General features: G+C 35.0%; 1 long non-coding RNA gene across 1 annotated transcript; it reads left to right on the top strand.

Moving 5' to 3' along the window:
- Positions 1-6,310: 6,310 nt before the first annotated feature.
- Positions 6,311-12,823, top strand: LOC129262552 (uncharacterized). Its single transcript, XR_008584655.2, has 2 exons — positions 6,311-6,561; positions 10,770-12,823. It is a non-coding gene; the product is annotated as an uncharacterized LOC129262552 (long non-coding RNA).
- Positions 12,824-16,852: the final 4,029 nt, after the last annotated feature.

Below are 16,852 nucleotides of genomic sequence, written 5' to 3'. Positions count from 1 at the left end.
AATAGCTATTCAACGTCTCTCTTCATACGATGACAATTATATGAAGTGCTTGGGCCCTTGCCATAAAAACGATAATGAATATCCATCGTCTAACATAGATTTCGAATCTTGTTTTTCCTCGATAATAATTGTTTGTCTTTCTTTCGTTCTCGATATCCACTGACAATTTGTAACATACATACAATTTGTAACATAAGTCCATGTCGAAATGGAGTGACTCGTAAACTCCTATGTACACTTGGGAACACGAGTCCGTGTGGAAATGGAGTGACTTGTAAACTCTCCAATGTACAGTTTGTATCATGAGTCCGTGTCGAAATGGAGTAACTTGCAAACTCTTTTGTGTACAATTTGGAGCATGAGTCCGTTGTAAACTCTCCTATGTACGGTTTTTAGCATGAGTCCGTGTCGAAATGGAGTAACTTGTAAACTCTTTTTGTACAATTTGGAGCATGAGTCCGTGGTAAACTCTCCTATCTACGATTTGTAATATGGGTCCGTGTCGAAATGGAGTGACTTGTAAAGTCTCCTATGTACAATTTGTAACATAAGTCCGTATCGAAATGGAATAACTTGTAAGCTCTCCTATGTACAATTTGTAATATGAGTCCGTGTCAAAATGGAGTGACTTTTAAACTCTCCTATGTACAATTTGTAACATGGGTCCGTATCGAAATGGAGTAACATGTAAGGTCTCAAATGTACAGTTTTTAACATGCGTCCGTGTCGAAATGGAGTGACTTGTAAACTCTCCTATGTACAATTTGTGACATAAGTCCGTATCGAAATGGAATAACTTGTAAGCTCTCCTATGTACAATTTGTAATATGAGTCCGTGTCAAAATGGAGTGACTTTTAAACTCTCCTATGTACAATTTGTAACATGGGTCCGTATCGAAATGGAGTAACATGTAAGGTCTCATATGTACAATTTTTAACATGCATCCGTGTCGAAATTGAGTGACTTTTAAACTCACCTATGTACAATTTGTACGTGAGTCCGTGTCAAAATTAAGTGACTTATAAACTCACATATGTACAATATTGTCATAGTAGTTCGTGTCGAAATGGAGTTACTTGTAAACTCTCTTATCTACAAATTGTACGTGAGTCCGTGTCCAAGTTTACTGACTTGTAAACTCTACTCTGTGAAATTTGTAGCAAGAGTTCATGTCAAAATGGAGTGACTTGTAGACTCCCCTATGTACAATTTGTAATATGAGTCATTGTCGAAATGGAGTGACTTGTAAACTCTTTTATGTACAGTTTGTAATATGAGTCCGTGTCAAAATGAAGTGACTTGTAACGTAAACTCTCTTATCTTCAATCTGTAACAAGAGTCCATGTTGACATAGAGTAACTTGTAAACTTTTCTACGAAAATTTTGTATGTAGCATGAGTCCGTGTCAAAATGAATTGACTTATAAACTCACCTATGTACAATGATGCAATTTTAGTTCGTGTCGAAAGGGAGTTACTTGTAAACTCCCCTATCTACAATTTGTAGCATGAGTCCGTGTCGAAATGTATTACCTACAAAACTATCAATGTACAGTTTGTACCATGAGTCCGTATCCAAATGAATTGACTTGTAAACCCTTCTATGTGCAATTTGTAACAAGAATTCATCTCAAAATAGAGTAACTTGTAGACTCTCCAATGTACAGTTTGTACCATAAGTCCGTGTCGAAATGGAGTAACTAGTAAACTCTCCACTGTACAGTTTGTAGCATGAATCCGTGTCAAAATGGAGTAACTTGTAAACTCTCTTATGTGCAATTTGTAACATAAGTCCATGTCGAAATGGAGTTACTTGTAGACTCTACCATTTACAATTTGTATGTGAGTCCGTGTCAAAATAAAGTGACTTACATCTCCTATGTACAGTTTGCAACATGAGTCCGTGTCGAAATGGAGTGACTTGTAAACTCTTTTGTGTACAATTTGTAGCATGAGTCCGTGTCGAAATGTATTACCTTGAAAACTATCCAATGTACAGTTTGTACCATGAGTCCGTATCCAAATGAATTGACTTGTAAACCCTTCTATGTGCAATTTGTAACAAGAATTCATCTCAAAATAGAGTAACTTGTAGACTCTCCAATGAACAGTTTGTACCATAAGTCTGTGTCGAAACGGAGTAACTAGTAAACTCTCCACTGTACAGTTTGTAGCATGAATCCGTGTCAAAATGGAGTAACTTATAAACTCCTATGTACAATTTGGAGCATGAGTCCGTGTCGGAATGGAGTAACTTGTAAACTCCTAAGTACAATTTGGAGCATGGGTCCGTATCGAAATGAAGTGACTTGTAAACTCTCTTATGTGCAATTTGTAACATAAGTCCATGTCGAAATGGAGTTACTTGTAAACTCTCCCATCTACAATTTGTATGTGAGTCCGTGTCAAAATAAAGTGACTTACGTCTCCTATGTACAGTTTGCAACATGAGTCCGTGTCGAAATGGAGTGACTTGTAAACTCTTTTGTGTACAATTTGTAACAAGTGTCCGTATCGAAATGGAGTGACCTGTAAACTCTTTTGTGTACAATTTGAATTATGAGTCCCTTTCAAAATGAATTGACAAGTAAACTCCCCTATGTATAATTTGTAACATGGGTCCGTGTCGAAATGGCGTAGCGTGTAAACTCTCCTATGTACAGTTTGTAACATGCGTCCGTGTCGAAATTGAGTTACTTGTAAACTCTCCCATCTACAATTTGTACGTGAGCCCATGTCCAAATGAACTGACTTGTAAATTCTTCTATGTAAAATTTGTAACAAGAGTTCATGTCAAAATGGAGTGACTTGTAGACTCTCCTATGTAAAATTTGTAATATGAATCCTTGTCGAAATGGAGTGACTTGTAAACTCTTTTGTGTACAATTTGTAATATGAGTCCGTGTCAGAATGAAGTGACTTGTAAGCTCTCCTTATGTGCAATATTGTAACATGAGTTCGTGTCGAAATGGAGTTACTTGTAAACTCTCTTATGAATAGTTTGTAACATGGGTCCGTGTCCAAATGAATTGACTTGTAAACTTTCTTATGTACAATGTTGTAACATGGGTCCGTGTCGAAATGGAGTGACTTGTAAAATCTTTTACCTATAATTTGTAACAAGAGTCCATGTTGAAATGGAGTAACTTGTAAACATTCCTATGTGCAATTGGTAACATGATTCCGTGTCGAAATGGAGTGACTTGTAAATTCTTTTGTGTATAATTTGTTACAAGAGTCAGTGTCGAAATGGACTGCAGTGTAAACTCTCAATTGCTAAACATGTTTTGCAGGTATTTTCTTCATTCCAGTACTCATCTATATAGCTCTCCTCATCTATATCTGTGAACCATTATTTTTGTTAGACTATCGCTTCCCATTTCCTTCCTTTCCTTTTCCTCTGTTCTTTCCACTCTTTTTGTATAACTCTCTCTGTATCTTGCGCTTAATTCACACTCAGATCCCGCGTGCAGTGGCAGGCCGATCCGAGGCCGATACTTATACCGTGACCGAGTCCATAGACTTTCCTTCTCTCTCTCTCTCTCTCTCTCTCTCTCAACGTTCATCTTAATCTTTCCCTCTCTCACTCCCCCTTTCCCTCCACATCCTCTATCTGTTTTTGTTTCTCCCGATGTACATGTATATGCTAACACATCCCTCTCTCCTTACCTGCATACAATTGTACGCGTTTATAAGATCAATGTCATCATGGAGTGACATGTAGCACAAATTCCTCTAGGCGAATGTGTCTTTTAAAATCAATTTCGTGATTCCAGTCTCTGACTGTTTTCTATCAGCTTCTCTGCCTCTCTCTTTCGCGCACACAAACACACTTACACATCCACGCACAAATAACCCATTCTCCCTCAGAAACAATCATATGCACCCCATATCGCTTTCCCGTTTTAGAACAAGTCTTTGTTCACATACGTTTCTCCATTTGTTTTTACTCTTTTTTTTAACCCTGTAAGCATTATGTACTACGCTACAGGTGTGGGGAGGTAGGGGGTTGTTGTGGACTATTGTCTCTAAAATTTTCCACGATTGATGATTATATCATTATAGTTTTGACAAACAAACATGATACCAACCCTGGATGGAAAACTTTACCCTACACTAAACCTAACATAAACCGTGTTGAAACACTAACCCTAATCGTACATCTAAGACGAAATAAAACCCGGAGCAGTTGTCGCAGGAGCAAATGTCGTGTCACCATACCAGTTTGGTGTCATGCATCTTTATGAGAACTATAATCGTATAAACCCTCCATTGAGAACCTGTGGAGATTACATATCCAAAAAAGAAAATAAAAGCAAATCCTTTCCTAAACAATACAAAATACATGTGTATTGAAAGAACACTCTTTCTGAAGCTTTGAAAAGAAATCAACACCAATTCATTTCATTGCCCAGTTTTCATTCTACAGATGCGGATTAATGACATGTAACTGCATCCTAACATATTCTCTGTAAATATATATATACAGTGCGTCCCAGAAAAAAAACACCAGGAATTCCATGTCTTTTTTCCTCAAAGTCAAATAAATAATGATGTTTTATTTGCATAGTCATATAATTCAATTATTCTTCTTTATTTTGATACCTAACATGAGACGAACACTTAACGCATTAATGAGCAAGACGAGTTTGGAATTTCAATGTCAAAACCAGGTTGCGCTGAAAAATTGGACAAGATTTGTTCGCGATACGACGATCGTGCTTATTTGAGGATTAGCTCATTAGCATTTCTGTTGTATTCTTTGTTAAGATTCTCTCGCTGATCCCTGAAATGAAAGTGAATTCAGATTCACAAGTAAGTTTTTGCACAAATCGTTGCTGATATGCTTAAATATTCATTGTTTGTAATCTGCCATGCGTATACGATTTGCTTAGCTGTTGGTTTCAAATTCGAGATGAGATTCCACTCTTGCCATGAGTATCAAAGGTAGAGTTAAAACATATTTAATAATTGTGAAATCTATCTCTGAAAACGGGTTTCTTTTTTTGTGGGACGCACTGTATATATATATATAGTTTGTTAGATAATAAATTATCATTATTCTTTGAAAAATATCGGGAACTGTGTGGTAGCCTTTACATACTGTAAACACATGGTTCCACCTGGGATGAGAAGAAAGGGGCTGACTCAGACACATATGCCGGTCGATACGGATTTATACCGGCATTTAAATTGGTTACCTACGTCAAGAAGAGCAACCACAGACTCCTAAAAATAGCACACACTCTTTAAGGAACCTCGGATATGGTCATGACCAAAATAAACTAGATGGGCAACATAGGAGGTCGATGGGTGTCAGTAATAACAAACATGTATCGTATTGTACATCAATACGATTTGGGAGGGTTAAGTATTGACCATGCAAGAAATTGGTCACTGCTTGGTATGTTACCATATCCTATTCAGAATTAATAGAAATATAAGATATAAGTCTATTCATAATTTCATATTATTGATATTGAGCAAACTTTAAAAGATTTCCAGATGTGATTATTTTGAAAACCCACTTTAACCTCTATCCCCATAAAAATTATATTTTCACGGCGAAATATGATCGCAAAATTGTGGAGATTCTTCGACCATAAAACAATGCTAAACTTGGAAGCTGTAATTATTGATCTAAATTCTTGCGACATTTGGGATTTGTAATTACGCTTTCCTCACTGTGGGAATTCCCGAAGACCGGCCATATTCATTAAGGGTTTGTCGAAGGCGCAAATCCACTGCTTCCTCGATTCAAACTCGTCACTTTACTTGTATTCACATGTGTGTCGTGCTAAAAGGAGAGGCACCCATCAATGTCTCTGGTGATGTGTTGTTCATTAACGCTACCAAGACACTTGTCTCTCTAACGAAATTTAAATGAGATAATATTTCTAATGAGAGTTGGAATAATAAAGTAAATCGACTGACAGAGAATATTCCAAGGAAATTCTACAAGAATATATGTCTAAAAATTATTATGCCTAAGCTCATCTTCGAGATAGGCTTCAGAGCCCTTTGAAAGTCATCGCTTAAGATATCACTGAAGAAGAAGAAGGAGAACTAATACGATTCTTTGAGGGTGTAAGGAACATAATACAAGAGCCTTGATAAACATTGAATGCATTAAGAAACCTTAGAATACGCCACACAGTCTATTGTTCAACAGCCGGTCAACATCTACATTTTATTTTTCTCTTTAACAAGACATTTCACTTATTAGTATTTTCTTTTTACAACGCCGTAATAACGGAAAACAATTGAATTAAGTTGAATTTCCAAAGAGGTCCCGCCCTTAAGTATGGACATCCTTTTGGTTATCGTCGTAGTATATAGAGTACACTACGAGCACACAGAAACCAACTAAAATATAACAATTTTCCTCGTTAGTGGACATATATTGTCTTACCATCTTTGGCAGTTGTGGGTCTATTTTTCAAAGTCAGTCGATTTGTTGGAATTTTTCACCATTACCGCAAACCCCAGAAACAATAATGAGATGTCATGTTTTGGCGTGCGTCATTTTTACGTTTGTCTTCTTCACATACTCTGTCTGCAGTAAGTATCTGACCTGTACGTGTTAAGGCATCTCTTTTTGCGAATATTTCACAAGGCTTCTTAATGTAAATTGTTGTACTCTGATGTATTGAGAATTCAAGGAGTGTTCGTTAACAATCAATGATAGTACTGAGTGAGGAGTGTCACTTTCATACTTTATATTTACTTATTAATTTTGTTTAAATTGACTTATCTGTCTCAATGATTAACTTCAGGGCTATATGCTCATAATATCACATGACCTACCGTGACATGGCCGTCATTCATTTAAAGCATATCATGCACTATATGTCAAGCGCGTATCATAGCATAGTCTCTGTAAGCTGAAAGTAAGAAAATGTAAATGGAATATAGGTAAAAGAAAGAAAGAAGTTAGAGCTTTATAGGTTCACATGTCATGTAAGTGTTTACTAAATTGTTGTTCTTTTGGATAAGTGGGAGAAAAGAATGAGTTCTTAACATGGATACTTAAGTTCTCTGTGAAGTGAATCTTACACACAAATTCATGTACGTAGTTTCTCTGCATGTTCACGTCTTCAAGTAAAAATCAAAGCTTGTGATAAATATGTTAATAACATCCATCTAGTGCACTCTTAAAAATGTTGGGCAACATAATGTCTACACAAAAATTTGTTAAAACTTTATCAATTTCTGAGTATTTTAAAACCAATAATGTGTGCTTTGGTTGAAAACTACCCAGAGTTGAATAATTTTTTTAACCAATTGTTGTGTGAACAGTACTTTGCCCAACATTTTAAGAGTGAGCCGTATGAGGTATATTATCTAATATTATTATTTTGGTTGCAAATGACTATGAGGGCTCAGGGGCAGATCCGAGACAGACTAGGGGGTTCTGTCAAGTAAAAAAAAAAGTCGGGGTAGGGGGAAAGGCCCATTCACCCCACCCCAACCCCCCCCCCCCAACCCCGCCCTGGATCGACCTCTTTAATGGAAGTCTGGTAACGAATTTCGAATGAATTTCCACATACCAGATCGTCATTCAAATATATGCCTCAGTCTTCGCTTTTCGTTTGTAAAAATCATAAATATAAAGCCATTACCCCAATTCACCTTATTAATTTAGTGATCCATCCACTGTTTTATTGAAAACAAAGTCCATTTTGAGACGTCATGTTTTTCCAATAATTTCTTTTCCAAACTTTTCCTTATATTTTGTTTAAATAATCGGTTACCGCTCCTGAACTACACAACGTAGATTGATACCTTCCTCATATGTGTTGTTCGTATAAATTACATGACGATATTACAAAGTAATATATCAAAGAACACGGGACCCCAATCATGTTCACCTTTGTGTAAAGTTTGGGGGTCCAGCCAGGATTATTTGAATAACCTGTTGATACCGTTGCTACCTTTGTGACATGAGATAATAGAACAGACGTAGGATCATATCATGATAGAACTAACTGAATTACGTCATAGCTCATTGATGAAAGATGGTGGCGTGGACAATTAGTTGGGCTGTTAATTTAGATACAAAGTATTTAGGAATTGCTTTATGATTTCCTTTAAATAACTCTGTAGAACATAAATCAAATCTGACTTGCACTAGTCGGAACGATGACGTAAGTGGACACGGTACTCCTGATAGTAGCCTCTTACGTTCTGTTCCCTATTGCTACAGAACGTGTTCAATATACCTGGGAAACGGGTACAGTACATTATTCCTGCGTCATAAAGATTTTTGACATAGGTTTAAAAAGAAATATAAAAACGATTACAGAATTGCTTCACCCTTTTTAAATCTTTATCATAATATGTCTTTCTGAAATGGGTCAAACAAAATGACGTCACAGTAAACATCTGATAATTACTTTAAATTGTTTGCCTGCTTTTGCTTTAGGAGTTAGAAGTCCACTTTTTCCGATCACAACGAAATAACACGTGCTGAATGAGTTCAAGCCATTAATGACAAATGAAGATCACACTGCTTCAATCTATATGTGTAAATCATGTGTATTCGATATAGTGTCACGTGTGTAACGTGATCGTATTAAATAACGGTAAGCACTTCATATAAACACATCATTTTTGGTAACTTTCTTTTGTTTCCAATCGAAATGAGAAAGAAAGATTGACAGAATGATAGTAAATAAATTTTAAAAAGTAATGCCGAGATGAATTTAACGTTGATGAAGATATGAATGACGATTTTTCACTAACTCTTGACTGTCTCGTTACGTTAACGTTCTGACATGTTCATAACGAATATCTATTACTCATCAAGCGATGAAGGTTCATAATAATGTTACTAATTTCTTATGTTTTGTGTAACCGTTAAACTTTCAAATTGTCCCTGACTTTTTCATCTTCCCTTCTCTCTCCCCTGCTTTTAATTTCATGACATGTACTGTATAAAGAGAACAGGTAGATGATATTATGATGAAACAATGCACTTTGTATTTCTATGCTTATAGCATTCATCAAGGAATATTGCAATTGTCCCTTCTGTAATTCAGCCTTAAATGAGTTGTTTAAAATTGTTTCTTTAATCGGCATGATTGGCGACCTACCATTTTTGGAGCAAATGACAGCTAGAAACCAATGTTATAGAATTTTGAAGAAAAAAAAATGCTATTTCATACAGTCTCAGTTAGAAAAACATATAAGTTCGGTTGGATAAACAGTTATTTTGGTGGAACAAAATTTTAAGTTCAGTTAATAAAGGTTATATCTCAATGAACACAATTAAGGTCCGTAATGCTTACTCACACATAGGTCGGTCAAAACTATCTGAGAGTGGCATAGGTCGAAGTTGGGAGCAGTGCATATCTTCTTAACGGTTTTTTGACAATATTTTTGTCGATTATTGTCGAAGTTTGGAAATTTAGAGATGTATTATCAACTTCACGTCATCCATCCTCGTAAGGGGTTCTTGCCATCTCTTAGCTTACCCCTCTATCTGAATATATCACAGTATAGTTAGTCATGATTGCGTTCTTACAGAAATAGCATACACCTAATTCAATTGCTATTTAAACTTTGATACGCCCTCGGTTTGTATTTTTGTTGCTTGTTTTCTGCGGCACCTGGTTCTGTCAGTTCTTGAACGTTGTATTGTGAATTGGTACAATTTCTTATTACCATACGGTTGAATGTATGTACATTATATAAATGTTATGTGGGCGCGTCGTGGTCTAGTGGTTCTGACTCTCGCCTTTCAAACAGAGGGTCGTGGGTTCGAATGCTACCCATGGCGTGTTTTCCTTCAGCAAGAATTTTAACCACACTGTGCTGCACTCGACCCAGGTGAGGTGAATGGGTACCCGGCAGGATTAATTCCTTGAATGCACCAAGCGCCTTTAGCAGCTGGAGCTTCAGCCAGGGTAATTTATAGTGCGCCATTGAACAGGCAACTAGATAAATTGGCGCCTCATAAACGCTATATATTATTATTTTTAAAACCTATTCTTATAGCTCGTGTTAAAATGCGATATTTCACTTGTCGGTACCCTTGGTTTCCATATTAAATCAGGTTTGACAGTAATTACAGATTCGCTGTATTGGCCATTCAATCTTCATTTTTTTCATGATGTTTAACGAAACAATACCAAATTTATTCAACACAAATTGACAAATTTATGTTCATTTATTTCAACAGAAATTCAAATCTAAATGAAAAAAATCATTAGATTAAAATTTGTTGTTGAAATAAAAAACAGCTGATGTACATTACCGAAGACTTGAAAGTTTAAGTCTATCGAACATGAAGTATTACTGAGTGATACATATCTGTTGAAAGTGACTATTTTAACTGATGCAGTGTACCAATGCACCTAGCACGTAAATGCACCTTTCACAATTGGTGGTGCAACTGCTTACAACCGTTGCCATTCTGTTCAACATAATTGTGACCAAATTATCACAAACGATCGCAAGAGCTATTGTGAAAGTCCCTTTAGGCAGCTGGCGCCTCGTAAAAGCTATATTATTTTTATTATTGAATTTCCGTAGACTGTACAACAAAGCGACGACAAGTCATTACCGATAATTACGTCACAAAAATTCTGAGACGATAAATAAACGGCGAGGAAGAGTCGCTGTGCCATATACTCAATATATTGAATATGATTAAAATGACTACCAAGTTAATATAGCTAATAATGTATTACAGATATTATTCATCAAAATCATTACAGTATATATCAAAATATTTTTTTTTATCGTTTGATCATTTATGTTTTCAGGCAGTGCATCCATCTCTGAAGGAGGAACCCGCCATTTTGAAAAGAATATTGCGTCAACCAAGTACTATAGGGGCTCAAATGTGTCATTATGGTCTAACTCGAAAACCAGATTACGGTTAACGGATCTTACACAAACCGAAGGAGATGATGAGTATTTGAATCACATTATCAAAGCTTTATCATTGAGCAGACGAAGGCGAGATAGTAGCGAAGAGTCGGATGCTGAATCGGAGGTGGAATCTGAATCTGAATCCGAATCATCCACATCTGTATCCGAATCCGAAGTAGAATCCGAAATGCAATCGGAGTTTGCCCTGCTGGCTAGCAACCTGACGAGCTCAGCAAATTCGAGATTTAAGAGCATTGGGACTTTTTGGAGGGCAAATTGGGGAATTCTACCTGGAACATTTATAGTCACCTGTTTAATTTATGCTCCATGAACTAGTGTTGCCGAGATGAAAATATTCTTTTAGCACGTTTCATCTCAAGCAACGTTGTTCACAAGAAAATTAACTTTACACAACCATCAAATTTAATCATCACCGCGGCTATGAAAGCCTGGTCTTGTCACTTTTATTGATGTGATTTGTATAAATGATTGATTGAATTGATTGATTATCAAAGTATGTATGAACGCGTTATAATTAATTCCGAGCACTCATCACTTTGCCTATAAAATAATTAATATTCTATTTGACAATGTATCTGACATTTAAAATATTGGATAAACATGATAAAGGTGATTGTTCGGTCATGTTCAGGAGGGGTCTAGCATTTTTTATTTATAAAATAAAAATGTACACTACTTTAAATCCATAAAAAGTATGGTCTAGGTGCCTTGTTGATGTTGTTGTTGTTAATGTATAATACAAGCTTGTGAATTAGATGTGTTATTTTCATTCAACTGTATGTTGGCATGGCGGCTGCTATGGGCGTGGTCTGTGGATTATGTCTCGTGATTTACTATTTTGTTCCCCTCCCCCATGCACTACATAAATGTTTGATGGATTTCTAAGGGTTTAGCATTGAACTAACCCCCTTTTCAATCATAAGGAAACTAAGAGTTGGATCATAATCTAGAAGAAACGAACGGTGACAGCATGAATGAATGAATTCATGTTTATGAATAAATACGTTTCTTGTTTTCTTGTAAATCTTATCATGTTAATTACAATGGTTAAGTACTACTTTATTCTATACATTCTTGATGAACCGTGTATCATAATTATGTAAGCTCTTGCAGCACTCGTAATTTATGACAAATATCCTGACGCTTTTAAAAGAAATTGCAACAATGCATATAGCAAACAAGCATTATGTAATATGCTTCTCATAAGTATAACACGTATAATGTTTGATTTATTGGGTCTATATGCATGTACAGTTATGAAGTCACCAGTCCTCATATATGACAGTGATTACTGAACACTGGCCAAGTTCTACTTCCAATTAACAAAGATAATTGATTGATTCCCGCCTTTACACGATCTTTAGAGAAATGTAAACTGTTATCTGATAGTTTCAAAGTATACAGTACATTAATGTTTTCTACAAGATTTATTCTAGCATCGTACTCAACTGAGCAAATTATATCTTTTGGTCAACCAAGAAGCTCACATTCGTGCATCAAAGACAGTAATCGTGGTGTAAGATATCATTTCGAACCAAAACAAGAAGCTTTTTTTCTGAGAACAAAGTTCGATCAGTTAATGCATTTCTACAGCGTCATACCTCGTGTACATAATAAACATGTTCAGCACAGAGAATCGGTAAAAAGCAGGTGACAATGTTTATGATATAAGCTATTTCAAAAAAGAAAATGATATAAATACTCTACTGACATGTCACCTATGGTAGATACATACGAATTAATGTACATTTGAACCTATTGTAACATAATGTCATTTATTATGTCATTTTGTATAGTTCTTGACATTATTGATTTTTCCTAGAGAATGGTATTATGTTATATTATTTTGTTAATTTTAAGTAGCAATATATCAAAAGTTATGTTAAATTAAACTCTCACTACTGTCGACGACCAGCGACTCATACTTAGCGCTCTACGAGAATTCATTGATGTGTTTTTCGCACCCAAAATACAACAAGACCAATGCCATGTAGGATGTAATCCTGTCACCATACATCAATAAGATTACGAAGATTTTCTCTGTTTGACGTTTCCAACGAATAAATATCTTTTTTGCATTAAAAAGGTCACACATTTTGTTCGGTCGCTTCGCTCGTTTGCCGATATTTTCCAAAAGTTTGTTCCATGTTTGACCCCCTACAATATGTGTAGCTCATTACGCCATTGACTGTCTGTGTGATATTTGATGATTCATAAGAAGTCCCTACTCTTTGTCACGTTCTGTTTTCTAATTCTAGTTATCTTACTTTCAAGGAAGCCGTAGCTTTCTTATTCATGTTCTGGTTTTTTTTCAAGCTTCTCATTCATATTGTTTCAATTTTCTCCCCTTCGAGCAGTGTATTTTATTACATAATTCTATGTTGCTTTAAACCCTTAGCATCTTTATATCATGACAGGTTGGAAATGGTGATTAATGAGTATGTCAGATTGTATTACTTAATATGTCTTTGTTTTTTTATAATTTCCTGAGAACTTGGTCCAATTAGTACATTTTGCATCACTTCCCTTTGCAAACAAGTATTTAAAAAACAAAACCATTGTACGTGACGAGATTTTATAATAATCAAACGCATTATCTTTTTAATCTACCTTGCTAATACGGGAAGATTATCGTTAGTTTTTTCTGAAATCAGATAATATTGATATTTCATATGAGTTACAAATTTGATTTTTATTTGATCCGATGCTTTATCTCTTAATTCCCAATGTGTCACTTCATGGCGCAATTCTAAATTAGTAGAGTATCACTAAGTGTTTAATACCGGGCATATTCCTTACTTTGAAGTATCAATTTCATTTTTTTGGCCAACGATGCATACAAGAAATATGTAGTTAGTTCAACAAGCGAATCACAGATGACATTACCGAATTCCCCTCAGATTATGATGTGTTAAGCTTATTTTAGCTTGGAATTATAACAAGCCACTAATATGTTGAGACATGCATGACGCATAATTTGTATTATATCTATGCTATAAGGTTTCTTAAATAACAGTTCCCAAAATTTTAAATTGTAAATACGTCTTCTCTGAGTCACTCGGTCAATCCTTTTGCTAAATTTAACTCTGATCTTGCCAATCTGACATAGAAGAAAAGATCAGTTAACCCTCTTTCTTTTATTTTTTTTGATAACAAATAAAAAATGTCTTCATTCGAATTTCCATCATTTGCTCCATCCGCGGTCAACTTTTCCTACCAAAGTTATTCTTCATTTTAATCTTTATTTATGTTACTGATAATAAAAAAAACGATGTGAAGTCTCTTTAATTGTGATTATATGAAATGCAAACTATGAAAATCGATAAGATAAAATTGTCATGCACTGCAATTAATCAACATCTTCGATCTTCACTGTAAAAATAACTATACATGTATACGAATCTATGTTTAAAATACGGTTGGATTTTCGCTTGACTTTCAATTATGATATTTACGGATGAAGTGTAATCAATTCAATTCACGTCTAACCACGTGAATTTAGGCAGAAAATGTCACTGTTTATTTGAACGAAACATTGCAATTTAGGTAAAAGAAGACTTTTGACAAAATAATTAATTAGTAATTATTATGAATTCAACACTAACGAACTGCACTTTGCAAATTGAACGGAAATCCCTATAGTTTTTGTTTTAACAATGCATTTTTTTTTATTTGTAACATAGCATCATCCAATAAAGCTTACGGATTTTCTGCATATCCATAACACTTCTTCAAAAGGTCTGACTATTTGAATAATAATAAATTTATTAATTACGTAGAAATCACCTGAGTAATTATATCAATCTGACACTTTGAGGATTGAAGACCCTTTGAAATCCACTGATAGAAATTTAGGTGGATCTATAACAAATAAATGATAATGTAGTGATACAATAAACACAAGAGCAGACAGAAAAATGAATGTTTGGTCTGTTAGATACAATGGGTCTAGCGGTCAGGGGCAAGAGTCTTCCTCACTTGTAGACAGGACATAGTGTCTGTTGAGGAAGCGGATCATACCTATCGCACGTCATAATTGTTATTTCCTAACTACTTAATGTTAATTAGAAAAAGACTATTCCATGCTATGATAAATCCGTCACTATTGCTTCGATCTACACAGCAGGTGAAAGTAGGTAAAACAAAATTTGTTTAATGCACGTGATTTGTACAGTCAAGCATTGATTCATCTAAAATAGTAAAAGAATTAGCATTTCAAACATGCCAATTTGCCAAATATCAATAAGTAATACATAACAAAAACAAACATCAATATTGATTGAAATCATGTGTTAATGGCGAGAAAAATAAGAGAAATAATAGAGGTACCTGGAATTATAGACTGGAAACGTAAAGATAAGACGATTTGCATAAGAGATTGTCTACGTAAGTTTTATCTTCATATCTAAACTTGATTTAAGTTTTCAAATTAATGTAGGTTTTCTCTTTATATTCATTAAAGGTATCACTATTGTATTTATTGTGAATGTAATGTTTGATATAACATTTAAAAAATATAATCTGTACAAATTGAAAGTTCATTTAATTTGTTTGAAGATTTCTCGAGATGTTTGCCAAGATAAATATTTAAATAATAATGATAAGAAGAAGAAGAATAGTTACTCATATAGCGCTTTATACTTTGTTTCTTAGCACTTTGCATGTAACCAACACTGCTCTACGCATAAAGTGCATCATCTTCACTCCCCATGTGATCCCTTTATTCTCTCTCTTTTGTCAATCTAATCGCATTGACGTTCACATCCTACCGAGTACCCATTTTACACCTGGGTGAAGAGTGACAAAAGTGGTTAAGAACCTTGTCAAAGGACATTGGCACGGATAGTGATTCGAACCCTCGACTTTTGGTGTAAGAGTCTTATGACTAAACCCCTACGTCACCACGACACCTACTATATTTAGCTTGAAACATATTCTTTTTACACTACAGTAAAAAGCAATATTGATAATGACGCAGCAACTTCAAACCATGACTTAGATATAATATTGCCAGTAACTTCATCTATCCAAAATGATACAACGATTTTCAAAATTTTGATATGATTCTTATTTAGCGAAAGAAGGGTATGTATTTATTTTTTAAATGTATTATAAATTCTTTCATCATCTTATTTTCGTCTTTATAGTATTTAGTCATTATTAAGAACATGACAAAATGATAGGTAAAATCATTCGTATCTGATGAACTCAATTAATAATCCATGATCACGATCTCATATCACTAAAGCCAAAAGGTATTCACTAACCCCGAAAAGTACATGTCAAAAGTGATTAGTCGTCAATGTCACCTGTATGTTTCCTTTATACCTTTTGCACTTTTAAAGTGTAATTTCCCTCATTTTCTAAACAAAATTTTACTGACCACTTATTAATGGTACACCCGAAGCTTAATATATTTGGCAAAGGCCAAAACGTCAGATAATTATTGTACAAAGCCTGACAATGTAAAATATTATAATTGCATCTACCTTTCAATTCACCATTTCAACAATGGACATGTTGTATACAAAAGGTTTATGTTTGGTCAGGACTAAATCTTTAAAGCATTTTTTCGGAGAATTTTCTCACTATGATTTAAAGAATGCATTTCGAAATAGAAATACGAAGCTTCAGGACTTTAAATCCCGTATTATCCCCTTTATCGTATTGTGGGGAACACGTGATAATTAACCATATTACATTCAAATAAATGGGTAAAAATGAATAGGTCTTTGCGGTCATACATACATACACGGACAGAAAAATGGGGGATTCGTCATATTCCCCATATCCCCTTCCCCAAACTCAAACTTTTCTTTAATTCGTTCTCTCTCTCTCTCTCTCTCTCTCTCTCTCTCTCTCTCTCTGACTCTCTAACTAGCCCCTGCATAATCCCCAATGTGCGTCAGAATGCAACCGAAAACAAGCACACGCCCCTTCACCGTTTTGCTAG

The sequence above is a fragment of the Lytechinus pictus genome, chromosome 5 (assembly GCF_037042905.1).
Source record: "Lytechinus pictus isolate F3 Inbred chromosome 5, Lp3.0, whole genome shotgun sequence".
Taxonomy (NCBI): domain Eukaryota; kingdom Metazoa; phylum Echinodermata; class Echinoidea; order Temnopleuroida; family Toxopneustidae; genus Lytechinus; species Lytechinus pictus.
The sequence above is the reverse complement of the archived record's forward strand: the minus strand, read 5'-3'. Positions and strand labels throughout refer to the sequence as shown.